The sequence below is a fragment of the Microcebus murinus genome, chromosome 7 (genome assembly GCF_040939455.1).
Source record: "Microcebus murinus isolate Inina chromosome 7, M.murinus_Inina_mat1.0, whole genome shotgun sequence".
Classification (NCBI taxonomy): domain Eukaryota; kingdom Metazoa; phylum Chordata; class Mammalia; order Primates; family Cheirogaleidae; genus Microcebus; species Microcebus murinus.
The window spans coordinates 51,965,158-51,977,455 of NC_134110.1; the positions used below are offsets into that span (position 1 = coordinate 51,965,158).

Sequence of the window (12,298 nt, forward strand, 5' to 3'; positions counted from 1 at the left end):
TGATTCTACCATTCATACATTCAAATTATACATTAATACCCATTTTCCTATTATTATTTACATTGAAAGAGAATGTTCTGTTTCCAATGTTTATTTATAATAAAAGGTAAATTTTTATTTTATGATACACAAATTTTAATGTTTCAATAATATCAAAATAAAATTTTTGTGTCAAATATTTTGTCTACTAAATATTATATAAAAAACATGATTAACCCATGAATGATTATTTTTTAAGAAATATGATTTATTTTTGTTTTTATTCTGATGTCTATTAAGTAACTTATTTATCTCTGAATATTATGTAAGTAATTCCTAGCATTTATAACTAAAAATCAATTTCATGAATATATAAACCTAATAAATCAGTGTCTACATATTAAGAAAAATATATACTTAGTTGATAATGGGTATTTGTTGTAAACATTATTAATTTATATTAAAACTTGAAATAATCAGATATCCTATATTTTAAAAGATAAAATTTTTGGCAAATAAGTATTTTCATAGTTCCTGATTTATAGTTTGCAATGTAAATATAGTTTATATTTATTATTTAAATAAAAATAAGTGCTTCTATAAAATCACATTTGAATATTTTAAAAATAATTATTTACCTTTTTTCATAACTGTTAAAATTTCTTAAGCCAGGTAAGAAATTCAATACATGTCTGTTTGGACAGATCTTGAAAAAAAGTTAGAATATCCCAAACTGGCACAGGGGAGGGAGATTCTTGTATAACCAGTGATTATAAGATTATTGGTTATTTTCTTCTTTTAAAAATAATCTCATTTGATGGAAATCAACGAGTCTGTAACACAAATAATACTGTACGCTTATAAAATTTGTTTAAAACTTTGGGGTAATTTTCCTGCAGTACATCTAGATGTATAGAATTTTAACGTTAATTTAGGACCAATATATGAATTTGCTTTTCTGAAACTTTACCCAACAGGAAACAAAATTCACTATATTAAATTCTTTCATCTCCAGTTCTTCGTTTGAATTTTCTTGTTAAAATAAGTTATGTTTCCTAAATTGTGATCAACATTGAGATTAGTAGGAAGATTGTACATACAACTAAAACAGTGCTTTTGTATTTAAGCTAACTATGGGGGAAAAATGTATCAATGCATAGATAAGATCTATCAGCTAGTTTGGCTATTAATCTATATCACACAGAAACAATAGTAAACATGTGTTTAATATTAGTAGATAATTTTGAGTCATTAACTTTATACCAGATGAGTAAATTTTTATGTGAAATTTTCTTTTGCACTTGTGTCATGTGTCGGAAGATGATAAATAATTTTAAATAGCATCAAAGAAAATCCTCCTGCGGCAGACAGAACATTTTCAAGCCAGCAATAAATAAATAAATAAATAAATAAATAAATAAATAAAACCAATGGTCATTCTAGCTTAAAGTTGAAACTGGAAAGGAAATTTTGCCTCATGTATTCTGAATTGAACAAAAATGGAACAGAATGATCATTTAAGAACATATTATTTTTCCATTTGCTTACTTAATGGGTATTTTAATCTTTCTCCTTGTTTCTGTGAAAAACCTTGGCTAATAGTGTGTTTTTATAATGATAGGACAAATATATAGGATAGGTTCTTCCTCCTATGCATTATTATGTAGGAAACTTTTGCACTATGGATGCCTTCAGTTATTAATGTTTGCAAAAGAATATGAGTGAGTTAAGTAGCAATTTCCTTGGATGCCACTTACATTTTTTTGAAAACTTTAAAGACATGCCATAGGTAGGTTTAGATTTTACTTGACACTGCAGCTTTAAAAAATATGAAAAGACATATGAACTGTGTTTTGTTTAAAAACCTTTAATGTTCACATTTTTAAGAATAAATTTGAAATATATATGCCTTAAAATACATTAACAAGCAACACAACCCATACAAAATCTCTTGTTCTAACCTATGTTGAAATCCAGATTCTATCTAAATTATCTACTATTTCTGCTTGAATGACTAATGGGCATTTTGAAGTTCACCTATCCAAATCATACCTCCCCTCTCCTAATTTTTCTCCATTTTAGTAAATAGAAACCAGTTGCTCAAGGATGAAGTTGAATTCATCCTTTCTTCTGTTTTTCTTTTATACTTTGCATAGAGTCTATCTACAAATTCTGTGGTCCTTTTCTTCAAAATATTTACAAAATCAATCACTTCTCACTTCTATAAATTCCTTGGTCTGGGCTACCATTATTTCTCACTTTGATTACTGACATTGTTTTCAAGTGGTCACCCTGCTTTCACCATGGCTAAGTCCATTCGTGCTGTTATAACAGAATACCATACACTGAATGGCTTATAAACAACAGACATTTATTTCTCACAATTTCTGGAGGCTGGTAAGTTTAAGATTAAGGCACTAGCATATTCCATATCTGGCGAGGACCCTCTTCCAAAAAGCTGCCATTTTTACACTGTTACCTCACATGGTGGAAGGGGCAAATGAGGTCTTTGGAGTCTCCTTTCCAATTGTATTAATTTCATTTATGATTATGTGCTCTCATGACCAATCACTTTATAATACCCCCTAATACCATCACCTTGGGGGCTAAGATTTTAACATATGAATTCTGGGGAGAGGAGGATATAAACATGGAGACCATAGCATATCCTATGGGCTATTTCCAATCCAACAACCAAAGTGACCCTTTTTCATGTTATTTTTTGACTCAAAACCTTTTTATGTTTCGTATCATATTAGAATAAATAAAATCTGAAGCCCTTACCATGGCTTACATGACTCTGTGATTTAGTCTAACTTTAATATCTCTGACCTTTTCTCCTGCCTCTTTTCCTCTAGCTCACTCTACTCCAGGCATAATAGCCTCATTGCTGTTCTTCAAATATGCCAAGCATGCTCTAGTCCCATACCTTTTGCTCAGGGTATTTTTTCTGCTTGAATATTCTTCCTTACTTTATCCACATGGTTCTAGCCTTCATTTTTCCTTCAGAGTTCTGCTTAAATGTCATCTTACCGGAGAGTCTTCAACTGAAACTCCAATAAAAATTACTAAAACTCCCCTCCACCATTTCTCTCCATATCATTACTCTGATTTATTCCTCTGTATAGTTCTAATCACACCTGACATATTATATATGCATAGTTTATTTCTTTACTCTTGTCTTCCCCAGTAGAATGTATGCTATTAGACAGAAGAAACTCTCCCTGTTTAACTCCACTTTAACTCCAACACCAAGGAACAATCCTTATCATGTAATATTTTTTCTTTTAGAAAGAACAAATTTCTATGTAATGCAAGAGAAACTTTCTACTTTCTATGTAATGCAAGAGAAACATGTTTCTTTTCTATTTAATTTCAATTTTTATTATTTCTAATCTATGAAAGGTGAATATATTTTTACATGACAGAGATAATTTTAAATATTTCCCCTTTTGCCATGCTATTTTATCCAAATATAGCTTAAAAAATTCAGAGTTATGTTTGGCGGTATATTATTAGATGAACATATCTATTCAATCAACTGAACAAATTTATTCTCACCTTTGCAAATACATTGTGTGCTGGATCATTCTTCCAAATACTGATTTTGTTTTAAGAATGGGATTGAGAGTCAGGTAAACCAAGGTTCAAATCCTAAGCCTGTTCAAATCCTAAACCAAAACACAATTTTTGAAAATTTACTCAATATTTCTAAACCTCAGTTTCCTCACTTGAAACATTCTGATAATAATAAAAAACTACTTTCAGGATTGTTATAATGACTAAACTAGATGATGTTTTAAAATTAAATGACATTTATAAAACACTTAGCACAGTGCCTACCTCTGGAAGTACTCAGTGAATTGTAGTGTAGTAGGAATACATTTCAGAGGCTGAATCAAAATTTTCAAGAAATATTGCCTATTAAGATTTTTCTATAAATGACTTAATTTTTATCTTCAACCTTTTGTCCACTGGGCAGTGGGAAAATCCATCTAGGTCAATTTAAAATAAACTCAGTCAATTCTGCATTTGCCAATTCAAGGTCTGTCACACACTTTGACATCAAGACATCAAAATGAAAGAATGAAAAGTGTGTTTTGTCCTAGGGCGTCATCTGTTTGTGGCAGCAGCTTCTGAGGTTTCTCTTTTCCTGCTTGATTTACAGTCATCAGTGCAATTGACTATCCACTACCAGGTCCTAGTTATCTCAACTGAAAAATCTCTTTTCATCCTCCATCTCTTGTTAGCATATTCTCCTCTGCTCTCAACCTCACAATGACAAATGCTTTTTAGTTACACTGTATATGATGCTGAGTTACATCAGAATTCCATTTGCCTGGCTCAGTCCCAATTGCCTCACCAACCACACATAGCTATTTCTTTCCCACCTCTTTTCTGCAAGCATGTAAATTTCTATAGATTTTGCTAACTTCCATATAGAAAGCCAGGTACATGTTCCTTCCATTCTCCAACTCTTTGGGTTCTGTCATCGTGCCACCCCAAATAGGTAAGTTGCAAGATCCTGTCGTAGAGACCTAAATCAAAGCCTAACTCGTTTATTTTCTTCTGAAGTCATCTAGGGACTGTTGTCTAGTTTCTTTGGGATCAGATAAGAATATATTCTTTTATTCTTTTCAATATGTGTATGATATGGCAGGAATATTAAACCTCTTCTCTCTCCCTCACTTGTAATATGTAATCTAATTAATTCTTTCAATTAACATGTGTAGGAGAGGTTTGTTATTATGTAGTCACTAAGTAATCAACAATAAATAGTTCCCATTGTCAGCCTGATAGGATGGAAACTGAATACCAATTAGAAATACTATTTCTGTTTTCATTGTTGCTGTGTTTGTTGTTATTTTCAAATGAAGAATAAGTACCATGTTTACCTAAAAGAATGGAGCAGTGACAAAATTTAAGGCAATCTTTTTACCACAGTTCACATTATGTAGTTTAAAAACTTATTTCTTATGCAATATGTAGATTAAATGGATGATTATGGAGAGGAGCCAATGAAATAACTCAAAATTGGTTTTGAGAGTCTAGGGGAGAATGGGGTAGAAGAAATGATGTCACATTAATGAAAAATTATATATTTGAAGAACTTGATTAATAACGTTCTTTTAGAGATATAAAAAAGTTAGTAACCAGTTTTTTTTCCCCAAAATGTATTATTTTCATGTCTCTTTACCATCTATGTGAAAGTCTTTGAGAGTACTGCTTGTGAGAGCCTATTGTTAAATTTTCAGTAACTTTAAGAGCTGGTTGTTGAACATATCCATTACTAGAAATTACATTATATTATAATTAGATTGTAATTAAATTATGATTAAACAAAAGCAATAAGTGCAATTTTTCATTTCTTAACTACTTTACTACTTTTCTTATTATTTGTGCTTTTGAGGTTATTTATATATAAAAATTGTAGAGACAGAGATGTGAAGAGGCACACCATGAATACTATATCCCAACTCCGCATTCAGTAATATCACATTGATAGATTGATATTGGCCATAGAGGGTGTTTATACCACAGAAATTGACAAACACTACAAATCTTGGCTTGATTTATTGTTTTGTTTATTATATAGACTTAAGTAGAAATGGGTTGTTTCTGTAGCCATTATATTGTAAATAGCAAAAAATATTGAAGAAACATGTTTCAAGTATTTTAAAGCTATTATTCAGTTAAATAAAGAACTTGCTTATGTCATTTGTAAACCAGTACAGTTCTGACACAATCATGTTTTTTATTTTTCACTTTCCTCTAACTTATCATAAAAAAAAATAAAAAAATCAAGCAATATTCATTTAGGAACTATTCATGTTTGTCAGTTGCAATCATAAATTGCATATACAAAATTTTGGCATAAACAATGAAAGCATTCTATAAGGAGAAATTAGCTATATGAAATTTATAATCATAAATATTTAATATTTCATTTTTTTTTATAAATTGCATGCAATATCTTCCTAAAATCAGGGGTTGGAAAAATAGCAATCTATGAGCCAAATTGGGCTTAACACCTGGTTTTGTATTATTAATAAAAAAAAAAAATATTGTGAGAAAGCCATGCCCATTCATTTACACACTGTCTATGGCTGCTTTTGTACTGCAGTGACAGGATTGGGTAGTTGTGACAGATATGGTATGCCCTCACAAAGCCTAAAATAGTTGTTATCTAGCCTTTTTCAGAAAAAGTTTGTCAGTCTCTCTTTTTATCAATAAAAGTTATTTTTAAAAAACTATGTATATATATATATATATATGTACATATATATATATATATATATTCACCAGTTTGAGAGCTGGTTGTTAAGTATTTTTGAACATATCAGTGATTTCATATGTCTATCCCATATATCTGCCAACTCGTTGTTCACTGGTAATCTTGTAACTGTCCCCTCAAAAGCACTCTCTAAATGTCCATTTATGTAGGAATGTTAGGCCTTGTAAAACCTTTCACCTTCTCCCATACTAAGGGTCAGAAAAATGAAATGATTTGTGAAAAGCCACAGAACTTTAATGTAGAGTTGGCACATTAGCTCTGTTGTTCAACCAAAAAGCTAATGGCACTGAAAAGCTGACTTTTCATTGTGCCCCCAGCTCTCTCACTAAAATACATTAGCTCATATAATTGAGAACACATCATATAGCTATTTCAAAAACCTAAATAATTCTACACAAACAACAGTTGTTTTCTCTGTTTTAAATTATCTTCAGAGGGAATATAAGAAGTTTAAAATAAAGCCCTTTTTGATTAACCCCTGTAAAAATTATTCTTTCTTTTTTATTTAAACTTTGACATCTACTTCACCATTTAGAAAAATTTATTTAAAATTCCAAATCAACCTATGAAACAAATAGCCAAAAATGGAAATTGTAGTAGTAAGGAAAGGAGCAATTTGGAGGTTTGTATGATTATACACATATGCATGTGTAATCCCTCTCTGTTTCTATTTTACTTTTTTATTTAGTTTCTGCTTTTGGATTCAGATAACGCCTTACTTGGTAATTCATTGGAGAAATGAGTGGGAATATGTTTTCTAATCATGCATTTATTATATCATTCACAACAGAAAGAGTTTTGAGTGTTGATAAGTACATTGTCATAATATGGTTTGACCTACTAGATTTAGGAGGGTCTGTACACCATAACTAATTTCAGGCCCTGATTCATTACAAAAGGTTTGATAATTAAAACATGGCAATATTAAGTTCTAGTTTGTTTTGATGTAATACAACCAGATGAATTGCAACCTTTTAAGAAATTAGAATTGTATCAAAGAATTTCATTCACATTATAGAAGCCCTCAATGCCTTTTACAATATTCTTAAATCAATATAATATTACTAGTAGTATATTTTTAAAAAGGAAAAGGACAATAGGTCCAAATAAATAAGACATACTTAAGATCCTGATTTTAATTATAATAAAAATATGAAAAGTAACAGTCTGAAATAAAAGTTCTACAGGGTTCTGATCAGACCCAATTTAATCACTCTGTACTCTAAACTTACTTTTGAACAAAAAGCATACTTTGTTTTTTGTTTGTTTGTTTGTTTTCTTATTTATGTTCTTGTATTCATACTTTAAAAGTACTTCATCTTTAGTTCCATTGCTTTATCCTGCCTTGTTGCCTTTATATTTTCATGTATTTGAATACATTTGAAGGATTTCAGTTACAAGTTAAATATTATTGACTTGATCATTACTATAATAAATCCACCCATGATCAAGTGGATTTCATCTCAGGATGTAAGGATTATTTAATATATTTAAATCAATAAATATTATTCAACACAGAAACAGAAACAAAAACAGAGACCATGTGATCATCTCTATAGATTCAGAAAAAGCATGTGATAAAATACAGCACGTTTTTCACGATAAAAACCCTCAACAAACCAGGTATAGAAAGAACATACTTCAAAATAATAAAAGCCATATATGACAAGCCCACAGCCAACATCATATTGAATGGGGAAAAGTTAAAGCATTGCCCCTAAGAACTGGAACAAGACAACTGTGCCCATTGTCATCATTTCTATTCAATATAGTATTGGAAGTCCTAGCCAGAGGAATCAAGTAAGAGAAAGAAATAAAGAGCATCCAAATCAGGAAAGAGGACTTTAAACTATCCCTGTTTCCTGATGATATTATCTTGTATCTAGAAAATCCCATAGACTCCACCAAAAGACTCCTGGAATTGCTAAATAAATTCTGTAAAGTCTTAGGTTATAAAATTAAGGTACACAAATTGGTAGCATGTCTATACACTAATATTTAACAACAGTTAAACTGAGAGTCAAATAAAGGAATCAATACTATCCATTATAGCTATAAAAAAAACACACAAAAAAAACAACTAGAAAATATTTAACCAAGGTGGTAAAAGAACTCCACATGGAAACCTACAAAACACTGATGAAAGAAATTGCAGATGACACAAACTGAAAACATGCCCTATTCATAGATTGTTATAATCAACATCATTAAAATGTCCAAATCGTTACTGCCCAAAGTGATTTACAGATTCAATGTAATCTCCATAAAAAGAGTAATGTCATTATTTCACAAATCAAGAAAAAAAATTCTCAGCTTCATTTGAAACCAAAAAAGAGCCAAAGCAATCCTAAGCAAAAAGAAAACATCTGAAGGCATCATATAACTTGACTTCAAATTATACTGCAGGGCTATAGTAACCAAAATAGCATAATACTTGTATAAAAGTAGAGACATAGACCAGTGGAACAGAATACAGAACACAGAACTAAAACCATCTACCTACAACCAACTGATCTTCGACAAAGCAGACAACAATATACACTGGAGAAAGGAAGCTCTATTCAATAAATGGTGCTGGGAAAATTGGATAGCCACATGCAGAAGAATAAAACAGAGCTCCTATCTCTTACCAGATACAAAATTTACTATAAGATGGATAAAAGACTTAAATAGGCATGAAATCATAAAGATTCTAAAAGAAAGTGTAGAAAAAGCTCTCCTAGATAGCACTCTAGTCAAAGAATTTATGAGTAAGACCCCAAAGGCAAATACAGCAACAGCAAAAATAAATAAATGTGACTTAATTAAGTTTAAAAGCTTTTGCACTGCAAAGGAAATAATCAACAGAGTGAATAGACAACCTACAGACTAGGAAAGTATTCACAAACTATACATCTGACAAAAGTCTAATATCTAGAATCTACAAAGAACTCAAATCAGAAAAAAAAAACATTAAAAAGTGGGCAAAAGACATGGACAAACATTTCTCAACAGAAGATATACAAATGGCAAAAAAATATATGAAAAAAAATGCTCTACATTGCTAATCATCAGAGAAATACAAATTAAAACTACAACAAGATACCCAACCTTACCCCTGTCATTATTAAAAAGTCACAAGACAATAGAAGTTGGTGTGGATGCAGTGAAAAGGGAATACTTATACGCTGTTGGTAAGAATGTAAATTAGTACAAATTCTATGGAAAACAATGTGGAGATTCCTCAAAGAACTAAAAGTAGACCTACCATTTGATCCAGCAGTCCCACCGCTGGCTATCTACCCAAAGGAAAAGAAGTCATTTTATCAAAAAAGCACCTATACTCATATGTTTATTGCAGCACAATTCACAATTGCACAGATGTGGAATCAATCCACATGCACATGAATTATTTGTGACAAATCCCCTTAGTGTTTGATTGTCTGAAAAACTATTTCTCCATTATTTATGAAACTTGGTTTTGCAGGTTACCAAATTCTTGGCTGACAGATGTTTTGGTTAAGATGGTGAAAAATGAGGCCCTAGTCCCTTCTGGCTTGTAAGATTTGTGCTGAGAAGTCTGCTGTTAGCCTCATAGGTTTTCCTTTGTAGGTTAGTTGTTGCTTTCATCTTGCAACTTGTAGAATTTTCTCCTACATTTTGACTTTGGCCAGTTTTATGACTATTATTCTTGGAGATGTCCTATTTGCTATAAATCCTCCTGGTGTTCAATTACCATCTTTTATCTGTATACCTGAATCTCCGATGATAATCAGAAAGTTCTCCTCAATAAGTTTCCCATGTTTTGTACTTATTATTATTCTCCCTCTGGGATACACCTACACCTCATATATTTGTTTGCTTCATGTAGTCCTAGATTTCTGAGTGATTGTCCTTCTTTATTATTTTTCTGCCTCTTTGACTGACTGGGTTAAACACCTGTCTTCAAGCTCTGAGATTTTTTTCTTCTGCTAGGTCTAGCCTGTTGTTGAAGCTTTCTGCTGTATTTTATAATTCCCTAAATAACTCTTCATTTCTTTAAGTTCTTTCAAATCCTTTCTTAGCAAGTTTTTTCATTGTCTTCATTCATGTCCCAAATCATTTTTTCACTTCTTTGTGTTGGTTTTCAACTTTTCTTCAATCTAATCATCTTGTTTGCCATCCATATTCTGAATTCCATTTCTGACATTCCAACAGTTTCTTTTTTTGGGGGGGGGGGCGGGTCCATTGCTGTGGAGCTATTGTAATTCTTTGGTGATGTTAAACTAGCTTATTTATTCATGTTGCCAGAGTTTTGTGCGGTTTTTTTGTTTGTTTTTTATTTTTTGTTTTTGCTGGTTTCTTCCCATCTGAAACCTCTTTTCTCAGCCTAGGGATGATAGGTTTGCAGGACACCTGTTCTTTTCTGGGAACTCTTCTACTTTGTTAGAAGGCATGGAGAAGGGCAGATGTACTGAGAGCCAGCAGGCAGGGATGTGTGCACTGAAAGTCTGTAACACATCTGTTCTCCTATGTTGTCTCCATCTCCTGTAGTTGTCATAATCCAAGCCAATGATGGGGATATTCTTTCAAATTGGTGTATTTATCCCTAGGCTGCTATTGGAAGCTCAGGCACAGGGCTGCAAAAGTCCTTCTTCACAGAGTGAGGTAGCACGACTTGGCTGGCACCTGTGCAGTCCACAGGACCTTGGCAGGTCCCTGGATGGATCACAGCACCTGGGCCAGTGCTAGGCTATCGTCATTTGGAGTGGTGCTTTGGTCCCTAGTCCACTGTTGAAAGGTTGGGCAGGGATCTTGGTGCATCCTTCACTACTGAGGCAGGCATTGTGGGAGATTGCCCTGCCTGAGTCTCTCCATGGTGGTGGGAGTGGCTGTTTGGCAAGGCTATCTAGGCAGTAGCTGCAGGTGTCAGGGCTGTAGGCTTTCACTCCATCCAGGTCTAGGTGTAATGGCAGTACTCAGTAGGGGACAGCTTTTGGCTAGTGGGTCCATTGTGAAGAGCTGGACCACAGGTGTGTTGTTGTATGGTACCATGGGGGCATGGCCCACTGGCCCACACAAAGGGCTGGGGATCTTGTTCTGCTGGTTAGCACTTGGGGGTGCCCATAGTGCAGCATGTGGGTCTATTGGGGACATGATCTACAGTGCTTCATTTAGGGGAGGGGACATGGCCTGCCCTGATCCCATGGCCAGCACACAGGATCGGGAGATGTGTCCTGTTTCAGGATGAGGGGGACTACAGGGGTGTGGCCTGCCCATCAGCATGCCAAGCTGGGGAGCATGCCCAACCTCATGGAGCTTATTTCTATGTAGGAATGGTACTTCAAGTACACACAGGACGTGTGGGCTTGTTTCTCTGGTCAGCGGGCAGGAACAAGGATGTGTGACCTGCCAGTTGGTGTGCAGGTCTCTGGGAGTGAGGACCTCTATTTGCCCAGATCTGTGGGAACATGGGCCTCCACACTGTAGCACATGGGCTGGAGACCTTGTTCACTTGTCTGGTACTGGTTGCCGGTGCTGGGCCACTGGATAGCTGGGGCTCTCTTCACACATAGGTCCCCTCGAGACTTCTACTGTGGGAACCCTCAAGCTTTTCTCAAATCCCTGGGGAAGGATGTGGGAGTTCTGACTGCCATTCACAGGTGTGAGAGTGCATGTGCTCTCTCTGCTGCTTCCCTAGTCTGGCAAGGGATGATGTTGGGTCAGCTGCAGTGAAGCTGATCCTATGTAGTTCAGAAGCTCCAGACCTGAGAGATCAAAGTGGATCAGCCGAGGCAAACTAGGAACAGAGACTACTGGGTCTGTGCTGAGCCCCCTCTCCAATGTAACTTCACTACACAGACTCCCGGCAGTTCCCTGATTGGCAGGGAGGCCCTCCATGGTGCTACTTCCGTCCCCTCCCAGCTTGAGTTGCTGTGTCTGTGCAGGGTGTATGGGGCCCTGGGGCTCTCTCCTTTATCCCTTCTCCATGTGTAGGGGTCTTCCCCAGGTACCTTTCCACCTCGGCAGGTGGAACTCCCCATTCCCATCTCCTTTGCTCTGAGT

At 34.2% G+C, this 12,298-nt stretch overlaps 1 protein-coding gene across 5 annotated transcripts in view; it reads left to right on the top strand.

Moving 5' to 3' along the window:
• The window catches only part of CSMD3 (CUB and Sushi multiple domains 3), a 1,101,621-nt gene that overhangs the window by 788,930 nt on the left and 300,393 nt on the right, over nt 1-12,298 (top strand). The window lies entirely within an intron of this gene.